This window comes from Dermacentor variabilis, chromosome 11 (assembly GCF_050947875.1).
Source record: "Dermacentor variabilis isolate Ectoservices chromosome 11, ASM5094787v1, whole genome shotgun sequence".
NCBI classification, from domain to species: domain Eukaryota; kingdom Metazoa; phylum Arthropoda; class Arachnida; order Ixodida; family Ixodidae; genus Dermacentor; species Dermacentor variabilis.
In genome coordinates, this window is record NC_134578.1 from 43,348,524 (window position 1) to 43,376,193 (window position 27,670).

The 27,670-nt window shown below is 44.5% G+C and overlaps 1 long non-coding RNA gene across 1 annotated transcript; it reads right to left on the bottom strand.

The window, feature by feature from the left end:
• Positions 1–351: 351 nt before the first annotated feature.
• Positions 352–26,799, bottom strand: LOC142564114 (uncharacterized). Its single transcript, XR_012824492.1, has 4 exons — positions 26,684–26,799; positions 18,540–18,566; positions 7,220–7,383; positions 352–414 (listed from the first exon to the last, which is right to left on the bottom strand). It is a non-coding gene; the product is annotated as an uncharacterized LOC142564114 (long non-coding RNA).
• Between the last annotated feature and the right edge of the window lie 871 nt (positions 26,800–27,670).

The window sequence follows — 27,670 nt, forward strand, 5'->3', positions numbered from 1 at the left end:
TTCGCACTCTTTGTTATTACACTTCTGATGGAGTCACTCCGTTTTTGTTTGGCATGCCAAAAGCCAGTGCGCCGAAATAACCAAATGTTTGATGTGAATGATAGAGTTGGTCCCGTATAAATTCGGAATCCTCGGGGTATTACGCACTTGCTTGCAACGTAATGTTAAAGTTGCATTCTGGTCTATAATCCTTATCATTAAAGCACTGATAAATTGTGTAATGAAGAATGCGGTGCTCCTTCCCTAATTAGGATGAAGTTAAAATTTCCGATTTAACTTTGCACAAATATTCCTACTACAGTTCACCTACGTGACACCTTATTTGCCTTTACCACAGTTTAGTGAACTTACCTTACTTACGCTAGATAGCGTGACATTTATCATTATTGAGTGATTTCTAAAGTACGTTTGGACCTGAAACAAATACAAATGAAATAATTATCTCTGATATTTTAACCCGCAATGGTCTTTAAAGAATAACCCAAAGCTGTGAACATGTCACCAGACAATACCAGGGATTCTAGATTTTTTATCCATGTGTGTCCACTTTTGTCATCCTTGCTCCAGCACTTCAGTTTTGTTGCTCTTACGCAAGCACTGAATAACACGCTCAATAGCACGTTCTAAACTAGCTTTTAGCTTATGGTAAATATCTCTCTTTCCGCAGGCGAAACATATGCCATAAAATATAAAGTGGCCTTTATATACGAATCAAAGCGCTTCATCACGATTTCTCTCACGATACGAATCTCTATCTCCCTTCATTAAGGAAGAAGGGTAATTCTACTGGAATTAAATGTATTGATGTATCAAACATACACAACTAACATTCAATGTCAAAGAAAACAATGTTTTAATATTACTTTTGTGGATGAAATATTGTTATTCCATATCGCCAGTACTGAAACTGATGTTTCGTGTATTTCAACATCTTGAAGTTGCTGTTCCCTTGGGCAGGTTGCTTTGTGATCTAGGTTTAGGTATAGCTCAATAAAGCCATATTTTAGCAATAAAGAGCCTTGCGATGAAGAAGCAACTGTGATCTTGGAAAACATCGGTATCCTGCATCGTTATCTTTGTGTATTTTTTCACGTAAATGGTAAAAACCTTCAAATGCATAACACCGGCGGTAGCTTATTAGCGTACCGCTGCTGCAGTTCTGGCGGGGAATGTGAATATGGAACATTCCCTTTACCTTCAGTGTCAGTCACTTTAAGAAATCGCCTTAAAATCGTTTGAACAATCGCCTTAAGAAATTGTTTGATAATAAAATGTTTATTAATATATATCTTTATTATTATTAGGCAACTAGAGCACCGATACAGAAAGCGTTTTCTGCTACATGAGTTCCTGTGCAAAAAAATACCATTTTATATGTTGGGATGAGTATGTATATTTGAACCAAGCCATGGCGAATATACCGGGTGCCCTAGTTAGGTTAGACCAAGACTTAAAAAAAAGACCTAAACGCTCTAGAGAGATCGTACCGACTGCATCATAGCGACAGTCGTGTGTACTTACAGCCAATAATTTTGTTCGTCATGAAGTATTAATCAGTAATTTGGTTCTAAGCAGTGAACTTTTTCATTACTGCTTCAATCGCAGACATGACAAATACAAAGTTCTAGGGCACCCAAATAACCTCCGAATCAAGCATTTATTTCGTGCTGAACTGTGCTTTGTTGTTTTTTCCCAGGAAAAAACAAAAGCCCGTAAACTACGCTCGTGGGCCGCTATTCAAGCGCCTCCAAGCAACCTTTGAAAGATATACGGCTGCATTCGTTTATCGCCGAATTGTATAAGGCTTCGTCATGTACGATGGCTCATGAGGTTTCGCAATGTAACTAGTGTGGTACGATAAGCGTCATCTGCGGACTGAACAGTGTTGTGCTCTATCATGAGGCCCTCGGGATAGCTTTAACCTTCGCGTATCATGAAACAAAGCTAAAAAAAATTCTACCGAGTTAAAAAAAGAAATTCGAAAAGAGCACGAAAAAAGAAAAAAAAAATACAGCTCTTGGAAGAAGAGAAAATAGTACTCAGGAGTTAATTTCAATAAAACTTAAACCAAAAAGCCTGTAATTCGTCTAAGCCACCCAGAAAGAAACATACGAAGGTGCAACTGGCTTACCCATTTACCCTTTGTCTCCTGAACTCCGGAAAAGAGGAAAAAAACTGTGTTTACAGCGAAGCTGCGTACCTCTACCCTCCAAGCAAATTTTGTTGTCATAAGGAAAATACTCCCCATACGTGGGCCGATACCGAAGATAGTGCAATACCTGCCGTACCCGCGGCGAAGGTGAAGCAGGTGTTAAGCACTCCACATATTGAAGCCGATACCGAAGATACCCCGTCTGGCGCGGCCGCTATTGTTACCAATACAACACAAATCGCGGCGGACGGAGCTGGGGATCACGAGGACGCCGACTGCGCTGTCAAGGAGTTTCCGGCAACGTACCGGGAGGTGCTTGGCCACTACAGGAAAGAACGTAGAAAATATCCACAACCCCACGGGCGCCTAGACAGGTCCCAGGCGGTCGACCTGAGACGGTTGCAGACGGGCACTTTCACCAACCCCTACCACCTGCACCGCCTGTGGCCCGCGCTGCACCCGTCGCCCGGCTGCCCGTGGTGCGAGCACGAACGGGCCGATATGGCCCATGTGCTTTGGGAATGCCGACGCCACGTGGAACAAGGACAAAGAGGAAGGGGGAATACAACAGCAGAACCCTCTGAAGCGGGGCGCCTCGCTGAGAGATGGCAAGCCGCCCTCCTCAGCGAGGCACCCGAAGACCAGGAGTGGGCCGTCCAGCGGGCCAGGGCCGTTGCCGAGGGTCTCGAAAGATTTTCCTCCGGCGATGGAACTCTGGCAGCCTAGCCCCGGGCACCAACATCAACAACCGTTGGACAAATAAAGTTTATTCCTATCCTATCCTACCGAAGATAGTGCAATGCCGAACTGACCCACGTCGGAAGAGAAGCTGGCGATAAGCGCTCTCATACGCGGGAAGATACCGAGGATAGTGCAATACCGGCCTATTCCGCGGCAGAGGTGAATCAGGCGTTCAGCACTCCCCATACCTGGGCCTATCCTGAAGACAGTGCAATGCTGGGCTGACCCGCGGTGGAGGCGAAGCACGCTTAAGCACTCCCCATGCGTGGTGCGATTCCGAATATAGTGCAATACCGGCCCGACCCGCGCCGGAGGAGAAGCAGGCGTTAAGCGATCCCTAAACGTTGGGCGATCCCAAATATATTGTAATACCGGCCCGAGCCGCGGTACATGGGAAGGAAGTGTTAAGCACTCCCCATACGTGGGTCGATCCCGCATATAGCGCCATACTGGGTCTACCGGCAGCGGAGGTGCAGTTCGTCATTAAGGGGCCCACGTACACAGCTTCACCGGTTATCCTTCTTCACAAAGTCGAAGGACACTGAGTTTTTTACCTATTTCTTAGCTTGTCGCAAGCTTCTATAGTTATGGGCACCCGCCGTGGTTGCTCAGTGGCTATGGTGTTGGGCTGCTGAGCACGAGGTCGCGGGATCGAATCCCGGCCACGGCGGCCGCATTTCGATGGGGGCGAAATGCGAAAACACCCGTGTACTTAGATTTAGGTGCACGTTAAAGAACCCCAGGTGGTCGAAATTTCCGGAGTCCTCCACTACGGCGTGCCTCATAATCAGAAAGTGGTTTTGGCACGTAAAACCCCACAATTATTATTATAGTTATGGGCAGCGTACGCTCATGAAGACGCCTTAAGCAGTTACGTTTTACACCAATTTGGAAGGATTATTTTCCACTGCCACATATAGCACGTGCTTAAAGAGGTCACCGTCTGAAGCAATGAGGTGCTTGCTTTTTTCCAACACGTGTTGTTGCAGCATTGACCAACGACGTTGAAAACTCGCGGCAGATTCTACTTATTTTTGCCTTTTGGGCGTTTGGTGTGGCAGTTTGGCTGCTATACACGCAATCTTTCACGTAGCCCCACAAGAAGTCCAGCAGTGTGAGGACCTACGACCTTGCAGGCCAGGTTATAGGTCTGTGCCGGCCAATTCACTGTCCAGGAAAAAGCTTGTGAGACACGCTCTAGACTTACTACTATTATGCGCAGGAGCTCCAGCTTGTTGAACCCAGATGTTCCGAAGATTCGCAAGTGGAACATTGCAACAGACATCGAGGATGTCGTTGACGTAGCGTTGCGTCATTAGTGTGTTGTCTACAAAAATGGGTCCGATGATGCTGCTGTCCAAAAACAAAAGCCGCAGCAGTCATTGAAGGACAACTGGTAGTGGTGTCGTGTTTGAACGTGTCAGGGGGATTCCTATCACTTCCATAGTCGGCGCTCTGAATATAAACTTGTGCACTTCTTGCGAAATTAGCCTCACCCGTCGAAATACGCGAGTAAGAGAGTCTGGTCCTTCTAGACATTTCCTGAAAATCTAATTTGCAAAGTCAAGTCTGTTTTCAAAATGTTGGTCTTCAAGTTCTTGATGAAGATGTACAGGACATGGGTGCATATGACCTTTCTTTAAAATCCTCCACGCCGATGACTTTGAGGTTATGGCCTCCGCAATGACATGGCGCACACTACAGTGAGGGTTAGCAGCAAAAATGCCAAAGCACCAGTTTACGCTTCTTGAACTACCATCGCAGTCCTGTGTCACTGTCTCGTGAAGCTACCAGTCTCGTAAAGAACTTCGTACGTTCTAAGTATGTTAGACGGGCAAGGGCGTCTTTCACTTTGCCACATCCGGAATAGCTTGGATGCTTTCCTTCTGTCGCCCGGCGCCGCCCCCAGAGCCAGAATTTTAGCCTTCTGATCATTTGCAAAGGTCATGACTGTCTTCTTGGAGAACTGATCACTAGCATGGTACCGTTGAGACTTCTCGTTATTACCCGCGCACTCACATGTCACGAAAAAATTAGAAGTGGCTTAGCTCGGCTGTGCCAGGATACACGTAGCGAATGCTAAGGCATACCATGGTTAAAATTGGTTAATCTTGGTTGCAAGTACAGGTTAGTCTGGTTGTCTAACTATGTTGCGGCGTTTAGCCAGTCATTCGGCGCGCTGTTCGTCTGTTTCCTGTGCAATTCGTTTCCTCTTCATCTCGTTCCGATGTCGATTCCAGGCCACCTCCTTCTTATCAGAATTGTCGCCGTCCATACTGCCGCCTCAACTCTGGTTGCGGCGCACGCGAGCTCTGCTTTTCAGTCCTCCGACATGTTACGAGGCATGCGACGCAGCTGGCGAACCGAGCGGAGGCGAGCTTAACGACGAGGAACGCGCTGTGACGTCATACCAAACGGCGGCGGCAGAAAGGCGCGGCGCTCCGCAGAGGCAGAACAACTGTGGCTCGGTGCTACTTGTGGCGCATGCGCTGTAGAGACTAGGGAACGAGAGAGAGAAGTATCCGCAGGGAGGCTTGTGTTGTGACGTCATGTGCCTCGTCGGAGCACCGCCACGGCGGAATCGCAAGTTCGCTGCCAGTAAAACTATAGCTTTAAAAATGATTTACGTAATCGACAGCAGCATATGCTGGCTCTGTAGATCCGCCAAAAGGCATTGTATGGGCATAGCCTATGCAAGGTTTTTCCTATTGCTAAACCGAACAAAAGGAACATGGGTTCCGGGCTTGCCTATCTGCGGAACAAGATGAGTGCTCAAAATTCCAGTCCCAAGTGCGCCGTCACGGTTCGCATTTGAAATGAGTGTATTTAATAACAGAATGAGTGCACTTCGCCTAATAATTAGGGGGAGCCTTTATTACAAGGAAGTTTTCTTAGGAAAGAAAAATGACCACAGTTTATTTGCTACTGGGTGACGTAATACATCCAAAAGGCAAATAAACAGAGCGAATCAGAAGGGGTACAAAGCATCGGCTAGTGTACAAATCTTTAAAGCCACGCATGCAGTTGCCTAAATGCGACCCTGACATCTCCGCGCATGAAAACGTCGCGCATTCAAAACGTAGTGGTGCGTAACAGTTAGTGCAGGGGAAAAGGTCGAGTTAATATGTATAGTGCCGCATAAAATGCTGAGTGTGCAGCATATTCGAGAAAAGCGATGAAGTGTGGGGAGTCGCAAGTACGGTTTAGCCTGCACCTCAAGAAACTCTTCTTTCGCTCTATGGACAGCGACTTGGTGACGCGAACTCAGAAACTCCTGGGACCGATCCGGAGATACTGGTGTAGCATGTCATAACGGCTTTTACCGCATGGAAAATGTGTACTTACGAAGACAACACAGCTTGACACACATTTGAGGACGTTAGATATGTTGGAAGAAGGTCATTGCTGGGAGTAACTAAATCAGCCGGATTAAATCAACTTGGGTCCCTTCTGTTATACCGAGGTGTTTTAATTAAGCGTAAATATTTTCTTTAGATCTCCTCTGGCATTTACACGAATCTGCTTATTGAGCTCGAGTAATCTAACAGGTATACATTAGCTGCAATGAAAATCGGTGCGCATAATTTGCTTATTACGAAATTAAACAAATATAAATTTCTACTCATCACTTCTGCGTGCATATTGAAACACACGAATTAAAACCAGTGGTTTCACAAGGCGCATCTACAGAGAACGAATTTCAATGCATACACTAGTTTTAACATGAGCGCTGTCAAACTTACATAATAATGCATGGTTGAGCCACTTACAATTTTAACATCACGCCTTTTTGTGCACTATATCTCGAACGTTACCGGAACGTCCTTGCCTTTCCAGGCAAAATTTGGGCACGCATTTCTGGAAACTGAAGTATTTCTTATATACGTTTGGTGTGGATATAACTTGAAGCGTAAGCGACTAAAATTGGTAAATTGCAATATGCTTCCGATTGTAATTAGATGAAAACCTAATTAGTAAAAATATTTATTGATTTCAATATTCACTTTTAATTATTGTGCATACAATATACACATTTGAGGGTATTCTAGTTTAAGAAGGGGAATTGTTTTTGTGTCACCGGTTGATTTGCGAAAATTCTGTTAATGATGAAATAAGACACCCCGTAGAGTGAAAGATACAAGGCTGAACTGCGAACAGGCAATAAGTATGAACGCACAGAAAACCATGTAATTTGCATATTTCTGACACTAGTGAAAAGCATATCACAGAGGATATTGCTGTTACAATGCTACTAAAAAATCATTGCTACGCTCGTACATGCTCACACAAATTATATGGGAAATAAGTACTTTTTGGCACAATTACCTCTTTAAATAACCTTTCAAAATATCGCTGTGTCGCAGTAGCCTCTTGTTGGTCGCTTGATGTAGGCTGGTATTCCGTCACCGTTTTGTTTGCAGTGAACGCCGAATCGTATGTGACGCGAGCGTGCAAAGTCACATTTTCGCCTATCTTTGCGTAATTCTTTGCTGGAACGTAGAGAATAAAGGCGAATTTTAGGGCAATGTTTGCAAATCTAGCAAGAACCGTAACTATACTGTATAGTCCTATAATTTTGGACAATCGAATGCACAACACGAAAACTCGTGCATTGCACGTCCTTTTTAATCTGAGTGACAAGAAGGAACAATGGCAAGGAGTTTACATGGAACCCGTTAGAATAGCAACATTAGCTAGGTATGTTAAACTAAGCCTCCGTGATTGGTTGGACTTTAACTGTGTGCTTAGACATTTCTTTGAGCAGCACCGCTTGTGGAAAGAAATACCTAAGCTGGTATGTAAGGCACGATTGCTTAGTTGCTTTCACTTAATGCAACAGTAGTTACCAAGTAGAAATAATCACACACAACGCATCAGAAACTATCATACTGGTCATCTTTTCATCTTCGCACACACTGTCAAAATAGAAATAGAACAGAGCAGCAATATCAGCAGCGTCCAAAACAGAGCCACTCTCGGAACAGTCCACTATGATGATGCCCATACCCGCACGATGAAGAAAGGCACACACATGATGATGATATTATGCAGATGAAGAAGTGCAGAATAAATGCCCACACTAATTTCCCCCTCGCAAAAGCAGCCATCCTGGCCGCAGCCTAAAGGTACGGGAAACGCCGCGTGAAGCGCTTCATACGAAAAACGTGGACCACTTCGGTAAAGCGGCAATGGCGGTCAGTTGAGTGAACAACAGGGGTCACACGATAATTAATGAGAGAAGTCATTTCCAGGAACGTATATGGCCAATAAACCGGGTCTGAAATTCCTCACACGGCCCAGGAGTGTAAACTAATGTCCATAGCAGGATTTCACGGCCGGGTGGATAGAAAACTACGCGATGAGGTGCGTCATAATGATCGTTGCGGTCCTGTTGCATGGCTTCAGCGTTGAAGCCGGCACACTGGCGACAATGGTCAAGGCGGGAAATATATTCTTCACAAGAAGATGGAGATAGACTGACAGTGACAGAAAAGAAAGAAACTTCGAGAATGGAACTGGGCGAACGGGCACAAACAAGGTAGAATGGGCTGTAACCGATTGTGCGTTGAACGGTGGTGTCATACGCGAAGGTGAGGAATAGAAAAATTGCGTCCCAATTACTGTGATGTGGTTGAATCTAGGCGGCAACATGTCAGACAGCGTACAGTGAAACTGCTCAGTCAGGCTGTTGGTCTGAGGATGGTAACCTGAAGTAGTCTTCTGAGTTGTGTCAGAGGCTCTGAGTACTTCGCCTACTAGTTCTGAAAGAAATGACTTTCCGTTGTCGCTCAGAAGGACACGAGGAGCACCGTTACGCTGGATTGTGGCTTGAAGAATGAAGGTAGCAACATTGTAAGTAGATGTAGAACTGACACATGCTGTTTCGGCGTAGCTCGTGAGGTGGTCGACGGCTGTAACTATCCATCGACTACCAGCTGGAGTCATGGGCAGTGGCCCATAGAGATCAATGCCGAAAACCTCGAACGGTTCCTCGGGACACGAGACCGGTAGTAGCTTCCCGGCAGGAGCTGATGTTCGCCGCTTTCAACGCCGAAAAATGGCACAAGAAGAGACGTATTTCGCCACACTGGTAGACAGGCCAGACCAGCAGAAGCGGCTTATTTAGCGGTCGTAAGTTTTCTGGATGCCAAGCTGGCCAGCAGTCAAATCGTCATGAGAGTCCTGAAGGACACGAGCACGAAGGTAGTCAGACAATACGGGCACCCAGCGTTGTCCGTCAGGCTGATGAATATGGCGGTACAGCACGGAGTGTTGTAGCTTGAATTGTTTAAGCTCTCTACGGAGCATAGCGTTAGTCGGGCGCGAAGCTCCGCGTACGCGATCTCTAATACGTCAACAGTAGGAATCGGTTAGTTGTTGAACGAAAACGATTCATGGTCGTACGAAGTGAGATGGTCAAGAGTGGCGAAGGACAAAATCGCCGTAGAAGAGACGTCAGGAATTCAGTCCCTGGAAGTGGCTCTGGAGTCATTGATGAGTGCGGCTGTAGGAAGCGGATAGCGAGAAAGAGAGACTGCATCTTGGTGCTTCCTACTAGAGTTGTACATGATCTCAAAGTCACGTTCTTGCAGACAAAGAATCCAGCGACCAAGACATACTGACAAGTTTTTGAGTGTGGAGAGCGAAGATAAGCCGTAATGATCCATAAGGATAGTAAAATGGCGGCCTTGGAGATAAGGAAGAAACTTCTGGACGGACCGAACAACAGCTAGCGATTCCTGCTTTATGATGGTACAGTTCTTCTCGGCAGGTGTCAGTGCGCGGCTTGCATATGCAAGGACTCTCTCACGCAAAGAGGTGTCTCGCTGGAGGAGAACCGCAATAATTTCATTGCCGCTAGCGTGCGTGTGCAAGATTGTGGGTTAAGAAGTAAGGCCACCGTTCACAGAACAGGTTCAGAAGTAAGGGCCCCCTTCAGTTGGTCAAAGACAGATTCACATTATGGTGACCACACGAAGGGAGCACCAGAACGAAGTAGGTTGTGTAAAGGAGCAGCTATAGAGCTGAAGTCGCGTATAAATCGGCAAAAATAGTAAGCGACGCCAAGGAAACTGCGTAGTTCTTTGGTCTTTTCTGGTCGAGGAAAGCCGACCACCGCCGAAATTTTGTCAGCAACAGGTCAAATGCTATCCTCGCTCATAATGTGACGTAACACCTTGATCGCCTGGCTTGCAAAACGGCCGTTTTTGGTGTTGACCTGAAGACCAGCGTTAGCTAGGCATACGAGAACCTCGTCCAGACATTACTCATCATCATCAGCAGCAGCAGCCTGGTTACGCTCACTGCAGGGCAAAGGCCTCTCCCATACTTCTCCAACTACCCCGATCATTTACTAATTGTGGCCATGTCGTCCCTGCAAACTTCTTAGTCTCATCCGCCCATCTAACTTTCTGCCGCCCCCTGCTACGCTTCCCTTCCCTTGGAATACAGTCCGTAACCCTTAATGAACATCGGTTGTCTTCCCTCCTCATTTCATGTCCTACCCACTCCCATTTCATTCCCATTTCTTTTTCTTGATATCTACTAAGATGGCATTACCTCGCATTTGTTCCCTCACCCAATCTGCTCTTTTCTTATCCCTTAACGTTACACCCATCATTCTTCTTTCCATAGCTCATTGCGTCGTCTTAAATATAAATAGAGCCTTTTCGTGAGCCTCCAGGTTTCTGCCCCCTACGTGAGTACTGGTGAGACACAGCTCTTATATACTTTTCTCTTGTGGGATAATGGCAACCTGCTGTTCATGACCTGGGAATGCCTGCCCAACGCACCCCAGCACATTCTTATTTCCAGACGTTGCTAGTGCTGGGCAAATGTCGGTGAGAAAACAACAATATCGTCCAAATAGCACAAGCATGTTTTCCACTTCAGGCAGTGCAAAAGAGCGTCAATCATGCGTTCAAAAGTTGCGGGAGCATTGCATAGGCCGAAGGGCATGGCGTTGAGTTTGTAAAGGCCATTTGGGGTTGTAAGCGCTTTCTTTGTCATCTTCGTGCATTGGAACGTGCCAGTATCCTTAACACATGTCCAGGCTGGAGAAGTACTCGGTACCTTCCAGAGAATCAAGGGCATCGTCATTGTGAGGCATAGGGTATACATCCTTGCGCGTAATCTTGCTGAGCGGTCGGTAATGACACAAAATAGCACAGAGCCATCTTTCTTTCGGACGAAAACGATGGAAGACGACCAAGGACTAGCAGAGGGGCAGATTATCTCACGTTGCAGCATGTCGGCTACGTTTTCGTCAATAATTTTGCGCTCGGCTACAGACACCCTATAAAGCCTGCGACGTTCTTGAGAAAACGAGCGAAGATTACTGAAGAAATTCACTGGTAGTGACCTTAGAAACTCGCTCAATGTTCAGGCTGAAGAGAACAGCTGTGTGCTGACTTACGAACATTTGGTAACAAGATTGAGAAAGGAGCTCCCGATAGGACAAAAGAAAAAATTGAAAACCCGCCTGTAGGTAATTCCCTGGAATCAACGTCCAAAGATGTGATGGCTCGACAGAAGGGCGGTTTGAATGATATAGGCACCATATTGACGCGTGTAACGCGTCAATCATCAGTGGGCGTAACCAGGCTGATGATTGACGCGTGTGCTTTATCTCTTGTTGGGTGACCACTTTTTACCATCTAATAAAATATGCCGCGCAGCGCAGGACGCACCTGCATGTATCGGAAGTTTTTCGAACGTTATTGATGATTCTATTCGCTCTCCGTTGTCACTGAAGCTTGTGTAATCTGATTTCATGCAAGCCCGACCTGAACGGTGTAGAACTTTCTGGAAAACACGCTGGCACCACCGATTACTCTGGAGCATTGGATGACTCGTGTATAAAAGCGGACGCGCTTGGCCGGCAAATCAGACTTCAACGATCGCCGACCGTGTTTGCCGCTATCGCTGTATTTGAATGTAACACATTTCCCACTGCATTATTCACCGTCCCTACTACGAAACAATATTATGGACCTGATGAAAGACGCTTTGTGCTGTGTTACACAGAAAATTTTGAAAAATTATTATATTGTGAGTCAAAACACAAAAAAACATTCGTTTAACCGCCATGACCTCCTGTCTTATCTAAAAAGCCATAGACTGCACCACGCAAAGAAAAATTGAGTAGAAGCTTTTTCCGCACATGAAAATGCCTTAAATGCCCTTAGAGAAGACACAGACAGACAGACAAAGAAATGATTATGAGAGAAAAGCTGTGGTTAGATTTTCAACAGTAGCGTTGCAAATCTTCAAGTCTACAATGTCCTGATGAAATAGCTGCCGGACTCTGATTCTGGGAAGGAGCTGACGCATGCACATACTTTCATGCTGTTCAAACTTGGGCACTATAGTTAGCAAACAAATTTGTCCAAGGGAACATCAGTGTGCAGCCGTAGTTTGTGCTTACGTTTCTTGTTGATTCTGAAAGATTTGTCATCTTTATGCCCGCTTTCTAACACAGTTACAGTTTATCCACTTGAGGTATCGATAGTGTTTGATAGCTGAAATTGCCCAAAAGTGAAGCAGCGAAAGGAAATCTTTTTCATTTGTTAATGAGCAGGATGAACCATGTTTGGTTTCCAATTCCGATATGTTGTTCAGATAGGTGTGTTCTTGAAGGCTGAACGGGAGGCAATGCAGGAGAAAGTGCTGATCTCCTTATCGCATTCCGCTTAATGATGTCAATATGGCCACACTTGTGTACTGATGGACCCAATTGAGAGCGGTTAATATGTATATTTAGTTGCGTGTGTAGGTCGAACAGTGTTACAGGCTGCCACGTCTCAGTACATGTTCCTTCACTTATTTAGGTAAAAATAATGCTTTGACTTATATTTTTACCACTTTTGGTGCTCTGCCGGATTGGGGGCGATCGAGATTCAGGATCTGAGCTCCAATCTCCGGCACCGGGGATGTCGTAAGGCTAAGAATAAAAACTGCTTCAAAGGTAGTTTCAACCCAAAATTGTTTGTCACGTGGGCATAGCTGAACTTTGTATGGACAAAATTTTATAACCTACAACTCCAGCGTATGTGCTGAGAACGCGTGTGACAAGCACGAACATTGATGTTGCCTACGCTTGGCCGTTACATTGAATATACAATGCAGGTGAAAACAAAAATTGCAAGATAAGTGAGCTCTCGATCAAATAAAATGCTAGACACTAGCAAAATTCTGAGTATCTATAAACTCGGAATGAACAGGATGTGAGCCATATAAATCCGGTGTGCAGGTTCCGTACAAGCTGAATATGAGCAGATAAGTAGCATAACAGCTAACACTTCCCAGGTGTGCCAAGGACAGCAACCCTAAGTGACGGGAAAGCTGACGGCTGTGCAACCTAATTGAAAGCCAGTGAGAGAAACGCATACACTAGAAACAAGGAGTGCATGAGCCCATAGCTTTGTGGGCTCCTTGTGCCGCCTATAAGTGTTTCTTTCACTGGATTTCAATTTAGTGTACGTTAGAATACAAATCGAAGAAGCAGAGACACTTACACCTACTTTGGATTGCAGCAGGTTTATTGCATTCTTAGTAACAGCTCATCTCTTCACTCTTGTTATACAAGATGTTTCTTCTAGTTCATACATATTTAAACAGGCTGTAAGCTACGGAAACATGGCGTTTTTGCAGAGGAGGCCCTAGACGACGTGCATATTCTTTGTGTTTATTAATGAGAGCATCAGAAGAATGAATAATACAAAAATAAATATTTACGTTTGTATTAGCGTTTTGTGCGTAGTAAAGAAAAGTAATAATCTTCGCACATTTTTAGAGATGTTGAAAAAAAAACGCCTATTTCGAGATATCTAATCATCATCATCAGCCTGGTTACGCCCATTGCAGGGCAAAGGTTTCTCCCGTACTTCTCCAACTACCCCGCTCATGTACTAATTGTGGCCATGTTGTCCCTACAAACTTCTTAATGTCATCTGCCCACCTAACTTTCTGCCGCCCTCTGCTGCGCTTCCCTTCCCTTGGAATCCATTCCGTAACTCTTAATGACCATCGGCTATCTTCCCTCCTCATTACGTGTCCTGCCCATATCATTACCTCGCGTTTGTTCCCTCACCCAATCTGCTCTTTTCTTATCCGTTAACGTTACACCATTCATTCTTCTTTCCATAGCTCGTTGCGTCGTCCTTAATTTAGGTAGAACACTTTTCGTAAGACTCCAGGTTCCTGCCAGGTACTTGAGTACTGGTAAGACACAGCTGTTATAAACTTTTCTCTTGAGGGATAATGGCAACCTGCTGTTCATGATCTAAGAATGCCCGCCAAACGCACCCCAGCCCATTCTTATTCTTCTGATTATTTCCGTCTCATGATCCGGATCCGCGGTCACTACCTGTCCTAAGTAGATGTATTCCCTTACCACTTCCAGTGCCTCACTACCTATCGTAAACAGCTGTTCTCTTCCGATACTGTTTAACATTAATTTAGTTTTCTGCAGATTAATATTAGACCCACCCATCGGCTTTGCCTCTCCAGGTCAGTGAGCATGCATTGCAGTTGGTCCCCTGAGTTAATATGCAAGGCAATATCATCAGCGAATCGTAAGTTGCTAAGGTATTCTCCATTAACTCTTATCCCCAATTCTCCCCTATCCAGGCCTCTGAATTCCTCCTGTAAACACGCTGTGAATAGCATTGGAGAGATCGTATCCCCTGCCTGTCGCCTTTCTTTATTAAGATAGCTCCACGGTGGCTGTGGAGCCGATATAGATATATTTCAGTATTTTTACATACGGCTCGTCTGCACCCTGATTCCCTAATGCCTCCATGACTGCTGAGGTTTCGACAGAATCAAACGCTTTCTCGTAATCAATGTAATCAATATATAAGGGTTGGTTATATTCTGCACGTTTCTCTATCACTTGATTGATACTGTGAATATGGTCTACTGTTGAGTAGCCTTTACGGAATCCTGCCTGGTGCTTTGGTTGACAGAAGTCTAAGGTGTTCCTGACTCTATTTGCAATTACCTTAGTAAATACTTTGTAGGTAACGGACAGTAAGCTGATCGGTTAAGTCTTTGGCGTCCCCTTTCTTATGGATTAGGATTATGTTAGCGTTTTTCCAAGTTCCGGTGCGCTCGAAGTCATGAGGCATTACGTATACAGGGTGGCCAGTTTCTCTAGAACCATCTGCCCACCATCCTTCAACAAATATGTTGTTACCTGATCCTCCCCAGCTGCCTTCCCCCTTTGCATAGCTCCCAAGGCTTTCTTTACTTCTTTCGGCGTTACCCTGTGGGATTTCGAATTCCTCTAGACTACTCTTTATTCTATTATCATCGTGGGTGCCGCTGTTACTGTATAAATATCTATAGAACTCCTCAGGCACTTGAACTATCTCATCCATATTAGTAATGATATTGCCGGCTTTGTCTGTTAACACATATATCTGATTCTTGCCAATTCCTGGTTTCTTCTTCACTGCTTTTAGGCTTCCTGCGTTCCTGAGAGCATGTTCAATTCTATCCATATTATACTTCCTTATGTCAGCTGTCTTACGCTTGTTGAATAACTTCGAAAGTTCTGCCAGTTCTATTCTAGCTGTAGGGTTAGCGGCTTTCATACGTTGGTGTTTCTTGATCAGATCTTTCGTCTCTTGCGATAGCTTACTGGTATCCTGTTCAACAGAGGTACCACCGATTCTATTGCACACTCCTTAATGAAGCCCACAAGATTGTCGTTCATTGCTTCAACACTAAGGTCTTCTTCCTGAGTTAAAGCCGAATACCTGTTCTGTAGCTTGATCTGGAATTCCTCTTTTTTCCCTCTTACTGCTAACTCCTTGATCGGTTTCTTATGTACCAGTTTCTCCCGTTCCCTCCTCAGGTCTAGGCTAATTCGAGTTCTTTCCACCGTATGGTCACTGCAGGGCGCCCAAGATATCTAATAGTGGATTTCAGAGCTTATCCGAGGTAATATTGAAGCTGAGATCCAGATTAGACGGGAACACTCCGTAAGGGAGTGTTGGACGAAACTTGAACGCATGTGACGGCAAATCCTTACGCAGGGAACGCAGCCACGTTTGGCAGGCAAAGCGTACCTTATCGGTACCTGCCAGAACTAGCCAATACGTCCCGTTTCAAATATCCTTGCGCTATATGTCACGAGATGTTTCCGTTTTATATGATAGAAGGACTGCCTTTTATACGCTGCCGATATTCTCGGTCCCAACTTTAACATTCATTTAGGTTCAAATTCAATTAGAAGTATATCGAATAAGGTTCCACTTTCACGATTATTTTCTTAAATTAGACTACTATAATATGTACCTGCTTGCAATTTGCCATTTAAACAACTGTTTCTGAAACGCTAATAAGAAAGTTATTGTTGCATTTTTGGGTGATAAGTCTTGTGAATTTCGCGTTCTTTGTGGCAATGCACGCACACTTAACCTAAGACCTTGGCTACAAAAACTCCATCAGTGGAGCGCGTATAAGATTTTATAATATATCTGTATGGCCTTTTAAAAAAGCACCATGCGTATAAGTTCTCCTACATGTCCCAAGCAAGGGCTGAATGACGCGCATGACGAGGATATTTTTCTCAACGTTCTGAACACAGTACAAGTAAATCACAAGCATTCATAAATAGTTCCTATTAACTTGAAGTCACTACTTATGAAGGCCACCGCCCATGTTCATCACGTTGATGTAGTATTCTTTGACTTTCTTACGAATCTCGTGTTACACCAAACTAGGAAACTCACTTTACTGCACAATATAGTGCGTAAACATTTGACAAAATTCGATGAAAATGTGAACAAACGCCCGCCATCCATATGGTTTATAAATCATAACGGTATTTCCGCACAGCTCCAGAAGATCATCACTGCAATATATTTCAGCATATGAAAAGTTCGCAAAAGGGAGAAGGGAGCGACGAAGAGGGGAGAACTTTTATCTTGCTGAAGACAGTCGGCGAGAAATTACATTCGTTCGTTTGACCAATTAGTTCTGAGGTGTTCTTGCATCTCCGAAATACCGAGTAATCTGTTAAATATGGAGAGAACTGGTGATGGAACGGCCGGTACCAGTCTATTTTTAAACAAACCTTGATCGCAATTCTACGGAACGCCTGTGTGGCGCTAGTAAATCTATAAACATTAAATCAAGATTCATGCTAGTTGCAACTTGTGCGTTACATTAGTTTATGAACAAGGCGGCATGTGGAGATGCGCCGCCTTTCCCGACCAGAGGCTCATATTTGTCTTGAGAAAGCAATATTTGATACATGTAAATGACGTGATTTGGCTGTGCCTTCGCCCAGACGTGTTAAGAGATTTTTAGATGGCACCAGTTTTATTTGTTTTCGCGTCTTGACTACTAGCGAACCTTTATCCTCACACATGCACGAACATAAAACAGCAAGATATATTGCTCTCTGCGTCCTCATGCGTTTATGCTATAACTACGCGATCAAAAATAACGAGTCAACAAATCGTGTCAGAAAAAACTTAATTTTGTCCTAGGAAGATAGTATACGCTAACTAAGCTTTGTTTTACAAAGAAATACATAGCTAAAAATGAGCGCATTTGGTGTGCTACTAGTGCGTCAATATGCATGTTCTCATTTCCAGCAAAGCCCATTTGAAAGAAAGCAAGATGTTTTTTTGATCATTTCAGTCGCAGTTGTTGCTTGTGTCCTTGTGTCCTTGTTACGCTACTAGTCTTTTCTGTCTTCCTCATGCACTGAAAAGCTTACTTAGCTTTATTTATTGATGACTACTGTTGGGACCGCACGGTCGTGTGTAAAATAAACACAAGTACAAAATAGAAAACAAGAATAGGAGACCGTCTTTTAGCCGAACATAAAACAATAGCAAACTTAAGTAGACATAAGTGTACAAATCGGAAAATAGCGCATAATATGATGTAGAGCAAATCAAATTTGACGCCAGTGAGGAGGCAAAAAAAGGAAATAAAAAGACTAAAAATTCATAAGCTTTCACATGCACAGTGCTCTGAAAATAAACGAAACCAAGAGCCGCTTGCCGCAACTTCTTGTAAATCGGCAACACAAGGTATCCCTGAAACTTTAGCTTTCATGTCATTTCCGGTGTGGCAGTTACTCTTCAAATTGTTTTAATGGGGTGGAATAAAGGACTCTGTGAGGTAGAGAATTTCGTTCTTCAATTATTTTTGAGAATAATGAACGTTTAAACCACCTTTTTGTGCTTCGTTTGATTCGAAATGTTCTTTATGGGAATTTGTTAAGATGCGAGAAGAACGTAGTTTAAGGAAAAGATAAGCATTCAAATTAAGTAAATTACCGTGTAATTGATGCAAGAATTTTAGTCTCGCGGTGCTTCTACGTTCAGCAATATTAGGAAGTTGAAGGTCATTTAACATATTAGTGACAGAATCTTTGTGTCTGTATTTCGATAGTATGAATCGAACCGCTCCTCGCTGGACTTTTTCAATCTTGTCTAAAAGACATTTTCGGGGCGGATCTCATATAGCGCTTGCATACTCTAAACTTTTATTTCTCAGAGAAAGCTTCCGTAGCTCAAATCTTCATGCTCAGCATGCATACCTCACTGCATTTCAGTTGTTCTTTTTCCATGAAAACAAAAATAAGAAAAAGTGACAAAGAAATTGACGTTGTACTTACGAGCTGCTATTTTCCACCACGTCGAGTCTAGAAAGTATGAGTAAACGTATATTGCTTTAATTGTGCACAGTCTAGTGACGACACTGCATAAATACCTTTCATATTCATATGACAACTTCGACAGTTTGTTTCACATTAGAATCAAACAAATAAATCTCAATGCAGAAATAAAGACAGGCGACAACCAAACATTCATAGACTACGGTTTGTACGCAACTAACAAATTTATTATTAGTATTCCGCAGTAAAACTTCAAATTCCTGCTCTGCAATCATGGCCATTTCCAATTTCTCGGGTGTGAGGCCATAACCGCGTGCAAGACCGCTCACACCAAATTCAGCTAAAATAAATTATTCGGCTTCACGTACAATACTGTCATGTGATTACCAGGCACGCCGTAGTAGCGCACTCCGGAGTTATTTTGTCCACCCCATATTTTTGATGGTGCATTCAATGCACGCGCACATTTCCATTACACCCCGACCGGAATGTGGCCGCCGTGGGCTGGATTCGATTCCGTGGCCTCGGGCTTGTCAGCGCAACCTGAAAATCAGTACGCCACCACGACAGGTAAGTGGTATCTTGTGGGTGGCAATATTTCGGATACTGTTGTTTTCTGTTTTGTCAGAAAAATAGTTCCAACTGCCCTAGAATTCTGCTATTGGGAGCATATTGCAAAGAAGTTGTCGCTTTCTAATGCTTATTTTAATGGTGTGACAGGGGATGTTTAAAATGCCCAATTGTCCAGCAAGATCGAACAAATCAGCCGTGTGGGTGATGTCACAGTTACGAGGTTTGCTATATCTTGTGAAGCTCGGCGATGGTCGCAGTGGTGCTATCCTGGACTCAAAATTGAAACAATCGTGTTCTTCATCCACTGAATGACGAACAGAGAACTCCATTGTGCTGTCATATATCAACGAAGCCAAAGCAGCTAATTTTTGAGCACTTAGGTATTCGTGCGGAAAGGCTTCTGAAGGTATCCATAGCTTTGACAAGAAAAAAAAAGCTACGCCGATCCATGTATTTAAGGCAACGGGTGCCTTTCCCCTGAGCCCACTGCCTTGAAAAATAAATACTCCTTTTCTTGAATTTGGCCTGATTATTGTAATTATAATTATTATAGTTACAATTAAAACGCGACGGAATACAATGCCCCTAACTATTTGCGTCCCTGTGAAAAGGCGTTTGGGGGAAAATTGTAGGTGCATTAGTAGTATAATTCGTGGAAGCTGAAAATAAAGCCACATGCACGCAAATAATTATAAATGTGGTTACTCTATTGGCGTTGATGTCTCGCTTCGAGAGTACGAACGGAAATCGTGCGAGTCAGGTAACACACCAATGCCTTCTGAAAACAAAGATAAACTTGATTGGGATGCGAGGTGTTTATCTCGCTCGCCGAAGAACGCATGGGCTTTTCGTACAATAGGGAGTAGCGAGTGTTTTCCCTCGTTCGGGCTCTTCGTACCTAATAATCGCACTAATTGTATGCATGTTGAGCACTTGATCGCTTACAGGCGCTTTGCCTCCCAGCCTAAAGCCCCTACATCCACGCGCCGCCGCCGCTTTCTTAAGTAGCGACAACCTTTGTTGTGCACCGCCTTTTCCCCTCACACCAAATCCGGTTCCGGTATTTCCGGTTCCGGCATTTCCGGTTTGAAAATTTCCGGTTCCGGCGTTTCCGCTTCCTGTAGTTGCCCTGCGGGAATTTCTGCTTTGACTGCTGTTAGACGAGGGTGAGACGCCCGCGCGTGCTTAGCAGAGCTGTGGCAGTCACCACAAGAAGAATGCAAAGGGGACAAGCTGTTGTATTCCGCTGAAGTAGTAGTTCGCGGTCGCTGTTTTCCAAATGCACAAAAAACGACCGTGGTTTCCAAGCGCCTAGGCACTACATTCCACTGTACGTTGTCGCTCGTGCCACAACCCGTCACAGGTTGACGCGAAGCAGAGAACGCGAGCAAATCGCTGGTCACACTAGGCGGTGGTTCTTGGATGGAATCGCATTCACAGTTTCAGCCGCAGCTCGTGCAATTAAAGCCTTTCCAGCGACGCGAAAGTAAACAACGCTAAAAAACAAAGCGTCACTTCCACTCGGAACAGGAAGCTGCAGCTACGTAAGTTCCGCTTGCCACCGGAAGCTAAGGGGGTGGTGGCAGAGGAGCGTGGAGGAGGAGGGCAGGTTGGCGGTACTTAACCTGGTCGGCGGAAACGTGTATGGAGGGGCCTTATCCCAGCCTAGCTGAATAGAGAGCTTTACTTTGTCCGGTATTCGGGTAAACGCAGGTGCACGGAGCATTGGGATGGAGGGGCGGAGGCGAAAACGTCAGCGGCCTGCATGGTGCAGCCACCTGGTGGCGTAGATCTCAGACAAAACAAATAATATTGCAGTAGGCAAGTGTATGCTACTTCGCTACTCGCGTAAATTTTCGGCAGTGTCATAATTGTGTTGCTACCGGCAATTTATACCAGCAGCAAAGTAAAATAAACTTGGTTGCTGCAGTATTAGCTGTGTTGATATGGTTGAGCTTTGCGCTACGAGGTGGCTGTGCCATGCAGGCCATTCACGTTTACTCCACCGCTCCAACGCCCGCTCCACCTGCATTTACCCGAATGCCGGAAAAGCTGAAACTCCCTTATAATACCAGCCGCCGTGCAAGCTCTTGACTAGGCCACGATGAAGGGCATCTGAATACCACAGCTGCGAAGGAAGAAACACGATATGATTAAAAGCCAAAGACCTACGGAAAACCCTAGATTACCCATCAAGAACTTTATGCTGAGCATGATGTAAAATGTGCCGAGCATGGTGGAAAACCTAGTGGGTATGCTGGAATTTATCGTGGGTATGTTGGGTGGATGGTGGGTGCGGTGGTAGATGACGGGATGTATTCGTAGGGTACGTGCTGGTTGACTTGTCTCAATGGTGGGCGTGCTGCGTAAATGGTCGGTGTACTGGGTGGATTGTGGGGTATATACTGGGTGACTTGTGTAAGTGGTGGGTGAATGCTGGGCATGCTGGGAGGATGGTGGGTAGACACTCGGTGACCTGTCGGAATGGTGGATGAATGATGGATGCCCTGGGTGAATGGTGGGTGAATGGTGGGCATGTTGGGCGAAGGGGGGGCGTACTCGATGGACCACGGGAACCACGGGATACATAGTGGAATGAAAATGACCGAATATATGTGACAGCGAGAACATACCAGCTGTGTCAGTGGTAGTAACACGTACAGTGATGATGGGGGTGCCTAATGCGTACATGATTGTTTAATTTGCCAAATGGTACCACTGCATGTAGTGCCATTTTGTACTTAGAGGAACAAGCATGCACATAGAATATTCTTTTATAAATTTATTCTATTATTTCAGCATTTATTTATTGATTTATGCCTACTTAATAACTATTGTTCCCAGTTAAATTTGTGTCTAGTATGTATGATGCTCTTTTGAATATTGTAACGATTGCAGTTTAAAGTGATATTGAGTTTTATTCAACTTGAACATTGATGGTGATGGTAAACTATGATAGATATGTCTGTGCTACTATACTGTTCTGGCTATGATAAACTGCATATACTCGTCTACTTAATTTAAAACACTTTCAGTGAGTGTTGGGAGACCAATAGCAAGCACAGAATCCTGACGGCAGATTTAAATTTTATTCTTACATATTTTTATAGTCGTGTAGTGTGTGTGTGTGCGTGTTTGTGTGTGTGTGTGAATTGTCATATATATGACAATTATATATATGTTTCACATAAAACATGCGATTTTCAAGTTTTCACAGTGGTAAAATATAATTCCCAACTAAAATTTTAAAATAGCTGAAATACAGTGTTCTTCAAGACAGTCAGTGTCATAAAAAAATGTGTTGTCAAATCGTTCTGCAGGCTGTAGATCTGCAAAATAGCATAAATTAGGTTGTTTACAATATGTTTCTTTCAATGCACTGCCTGGGCCTCTACAGGTATGTAGTTTAAAATCGCGGTAAGTGAACGCAAATGCGATTGAACAGCACTTTACATGGGCAAACAATCACAACTTGGCCTTTGCCTACCTCTAGTTTGCCAGACTGCTGGGCCATGCAGTAACAAGATGACAGGGCAGTTCAGGAATTTGGACCTGAATCGATAGTTCATATTTTAATGCGGTTACAATTCTTGAGCTACCTCCCTCTTTTTTCCGGGGCTGACTGCCTATCTATATACGTTAATAACCGTTTCGCGTGTACATCGGCCACATGTTTTTGATTGAATAGCCTAGCAGGCTGCTGAGCTGAGTCAACAGGCTTCGAAACCAATCAGCGGGACCAACTTCGGTCACTCGGTAAGTGGCACTATTTACTTATGTTACGCTTTTGAACGAACCTCTTTGCTGCCGAGATGGGTTGCTTGGAAAGGGGCTCTGTATGTATGGCATTGCGGATCTGCCGCTCTCAGTGAACCTCCTAAAAGCCGACAGGGAGCACTGAGTATGTACCACTCGGTCTGTGATCGTCTTCAACAAACGTTTCTGATACTGACTTGCGTCCCCGGGTATGACCGGTAGGTGTGTGTATTCATCAATAAGTTTCTTTGACTCCATATTGTGTAAATAGGTATGTGCCCCTCAACCATGACAAAATTCTTGCTTTAAACTCCTGGGATGACCGCGTGTATAGAGTCCGCGCCGCGCATGATTTTTACGGCGACGTAGCTGGATCACGCAACGTGTGCAGTGGGAAGCAGGAGAAAGGAGCTCGGCTGCAGACACATTTTCGCATTCGGTAGTACTGCGCGTCATTAAAATCATTCAATGAGAACTACAATAACGTCCACATTCATAGGGAGATACGTCCTGCAGGAAACTTTTTCTCTTGCTCTGCAAATGCTGCGTCGAAGAACTTTACTAAACTGTGCCACCTTGTCAATTAATAAATAGCAGTAACAAACGTTTTGTGAGCACGCTTGTAATACCATACTTTAGTGCATTTTTATTGCGAGAGCAATGATATGGCCACGGCAGGCACAATTTTACCGGCGGCTTCACCATCGCCGCGATGTTACGCATAAAGTCCAAGGGCAATAACACCGTCGCCGCACGTCGTATGATACATGTGCCTGTGAAAGCACGCAAGGGAAGCAGAATATCGCGGCTATGCCCGGAGCGCTAAGGAGAAATTGGAGAGCAAACGTGCCGTCTTCGGTCGCACTAACGGCCGGGGGAGGCGGGGTGGGTACGGACGAGGGCCGGCATTGTTCTCCGGCAGCAACTGTTCATTTAGCGACTGGGCGCAGCAGGAACTGACGATCGCGGCTCAATATCGCGCGCCATATATGGACGCAAGTGGCGAGGCAGTGCGGATGAGAGGGGTTCCGGCTTCGATTGTGATAGAGTGTTTGTCTAGTACACTCTACACTATCCCAACAAATGCGTGCTTTGCACGGCCGTGTGCGGTCGCGTGGGCGTCATGTCGAAAGTGATTTGCAGACGGGTCATGCCTTTGTGCGAACTGTGTTCTAGCCGCTGCTGCGTTGACGTGATAGACTGCACAAAGGTCCCTTCGCTCGCCGTACCTGCCTCGCTTGCTAACACCGCTGTTTGACAGCGAGTGTCCGCGCTCGTCGAGCGTGACGTGTTCATGTTTGCTCTTGTGCGCTGATACCGTGCTTGTTATTTAATTTAGTAAGTGAATGTTTCCAAGTTTATACCACCGATAAAACAACTATGCTTCGCATAGCTGTCTACTAATTTTCTATTGCAATCGATGCTTCGCCTTTCGGGCGAAAGTGCGACTTTCTTTTAGTATAAGCAACAATTTTCGACAAGACCCCTTGTTTCTTATCAAGATTTTTTGTAAGTTTATCCGAATCTGGGATGGCAAGTTCACTGAGGTGCAAGAAAACTTGAATTGCGAGGTGCTTCATTATCTTTGCAAAATAGGTTTTACTCAACGAGTCGCATAAATTTTCTCAATATTTACACATGTTTTGTGGACGAAAAGTAGTGCCTGCACATGAAAAAAAGTTGAGGTTGTAGGCTAAACAAAAGCGTTTTTCAAATACCATTCTGTTGAAATTTTCCCTAAGCTGAACGTGTGGCAATATACAAATATCTTTGTTGTTTGGCAGGCGGGGGGTGGGGAAGGGGTGGCGCCAAGCTATTCCACTTCTTGCAGTAAAGATACGAAGGAAACAGCAACCACATAAATTCTAATATCACGGGGTAACAGCAGCATCGTGTCTGTAACTTTATCTGTGTTGGACACTCTTTAGCATGCGATCTTATTCGTTTATTTTCTTGTTTTGCGCCCACTGTTAAAAAAACAATCCTAGGCTGTTCTCCGCTTCGCTTAAACCAGCGAAAAGGTCTGGAAACAGGCTGCAGAACAAGGGTGAAAGTAGCAGCAATGCGTGTAGCTCTGCAATGGAGCGAGTTGTTTCCTCTGGCCGTACTTTCAACAAGATGGCGCAAAGCGTTTTTCGGCAAATCGGTGATCTGGGGGAAAGAGAGCTGAGAGAGAGTGAAAACAGTATAAAAATACAATCACGCACCATAGCGACGTGGCAAGTTCGGGCGTTGCTAGCGGGGGAGAAGGCGTGGCGTGTACGCGAGCGAGCAATGCGGCACGGATGCGTGACCTCTCCTGTGGCGCGTGTGGCAGGGGGGTCAGGCGAAGGTGGAGGCGCGTTCTTCTCTAGCGATGATGATAGTGATCTAAAGAAAGGAAGGACACTTGATTCTGCAACCCGTGAGGGAGTTTCTCTAGCGGCTGCTAGGGTACTTCGATCTTCTCCTCGCCCGCCACTCCGTACAGAGTGGAGACAACCGCGGCGACTACTACGGCGTTGGCCGCGCGAGTCATGGATGTCGTAGTAGACGCCTTTTGGCGGAGGCCATAGGGACGCGTTGCCGGCGCTCGTGTCTCTTGTGTGCGGTTTCGCACTATTTTGCTGGCCTTGCCCCAGCTCCGCTGGTCTCCGGTGTTTGCGATAGCAGAGCCACGCGTAATTTTTTTAGTGCACGATGGTTGTGAAAAGGACACTAGACAGCTCTTCAAGGAAGAGACTATTTTCAAGAAGACACTTGTAGCAATAAAAAAGAGCAAGCAAGAGGCCCGCTTTTTTCATTACGCGTGAATTGAAGAATTCGATACGACACAACTACAAGCACATACATTCTATTGCAGCAGGTTTTCACGGACATCTCGACATCTCAACAAGCGCCATGTGCTCTGCTTATTAAAAGAAGCGCAATTTGCTCAAAGCAAGCACGTTCAGCTCTGTGGGAATGGCGTAGTGGCCCACTGTGCATTGAACAGAGCAACTCGGTGGCATCTCCCGCAGCAGAGCACTTGAAATTTTTCTGTATTAGGCGCACCACACTTCATTACTTCTTCGAAAAGAGGGCAGAACGAGTTATTTGGGACGCATGGCATTGTACAGTTTCATTTTTTTGCATTCTAGCTATAACTTTTCAAGTTCTGCAATGCAGCTCCACCAGATATTTTTCAACATGGTCAAGTCTCCTCATGAGTAAAGACAGGAGGCTGCACAAATCTGTTTCTATAGCGACCACTTTGTGGAATAATGCGGTATCCATGTTTCGTCCGATCAAGCTTCAATAACCTTTCGTGACTTCCGTACGGTAATTCCATAGTCAACAGTACACCTACCCACAATAACATTTCTGATATTTGAGTCGCTGTATGCTTCAGTAGGCTCAAGTACTGAAACAGAATCTGTTGTAATGCATTCTGCCTTCCGTGTTTAACCACATTCAAGCTTGCCATTGTGGAATTGGAAAGAAGAAATTCTGGTGCTATATACTTCGCCGCAGCAAATTACGCAGAAATTTTGTTATTACAAGGTAAAATATATTTCAGGAAGGAAGAACTCAAGGTACCGATTACATAAATTTTCACTACAACAGTAAAAAATTTTGGAAACTATTTCTACGCCATATTGCTAATGCAGTATACTTCAAACCCGAATCTTTATATATATATATATATATATATATATATATATATATATATATATATATATATATATATATATATATATATTGCAGTTATTTTTAATAATAATAATATTAATTAATATTATTATTATTACTAGTACTATAATATATCATTACTAATAAGATGAAGGGATACTTACTCTTCGCTACATTGTTTTCTGTAGTACGCTGAGCCAGTACCAGAATGCAAATACTCGCGAAAAGTTCCCTAGAAAACATGATCACGGGAACTTTGTATTGCTTGAGGAATATCCACTGCATTCACCATGCTAAACTACTTATATACGTTCCTGCATGGCCATTCTCTACGGTGCCTTTAAATATCAGCAACCGTTATTTTGTAAAGTTCAAGCATTTTTCCCGTTCAGAGAAGAAAGAGTAAATGAAAAGCAGAAAAGAACAAATACGCGCACAGCAGTAACAAAATATAAGCAAGAAATTGCAGTTTCGCCGAACGGGCGAAGCACTGACTACGATAGCAAGGTCCTAACTTTGGACTTAAACTTATCGTACTGCGTTCTAACTATGCTCGTGTGCAACAAACTAGGACACAAAATACGCCAAAGCGCCAGAACTTCTGGGACACTGCGAAGCATTACCGCACTTGTAGGGACGATTTGACTTTGCACAGGCACTGCTAAACAGCCGGTAATGTGCCACGGCATTATAAATACATCACTTTCTGGCTTGAGCACTGATATTGCATCCAATTTTAATACTCGTAAGTCTGAGAAAACTTAATGTCGAACGCATACGTCTTGTGTATGTGGGCTGCCAGCCGCAAAATTCAGAGATATGTTTAGCTAAGAACGTAGGACCTCGTATGAGTAGCATCAGTGATTACCTGGTGTAGCAAATAACCCGCTTATATGGCCTGGAACTGCATATAGCTTAACTACACCTAAATATTCGGAGAGCTCCACAGCGACGCCAACGTCGAAAGTGGATATAGAATTTCAATGAATAAAAAAAGAGAGATTGGTGACCAATTGACCACGTTGTAAGAAATCTGATTGCTTACTTAATAATTATTGTTGTGCGGAAGCCAGTAATGTCGCTTCGAGTGCTTCGTTTGCTTCGGAAATATTCATATTACATTCTTGCAAAAAGTAATCTCGCTGAGATGG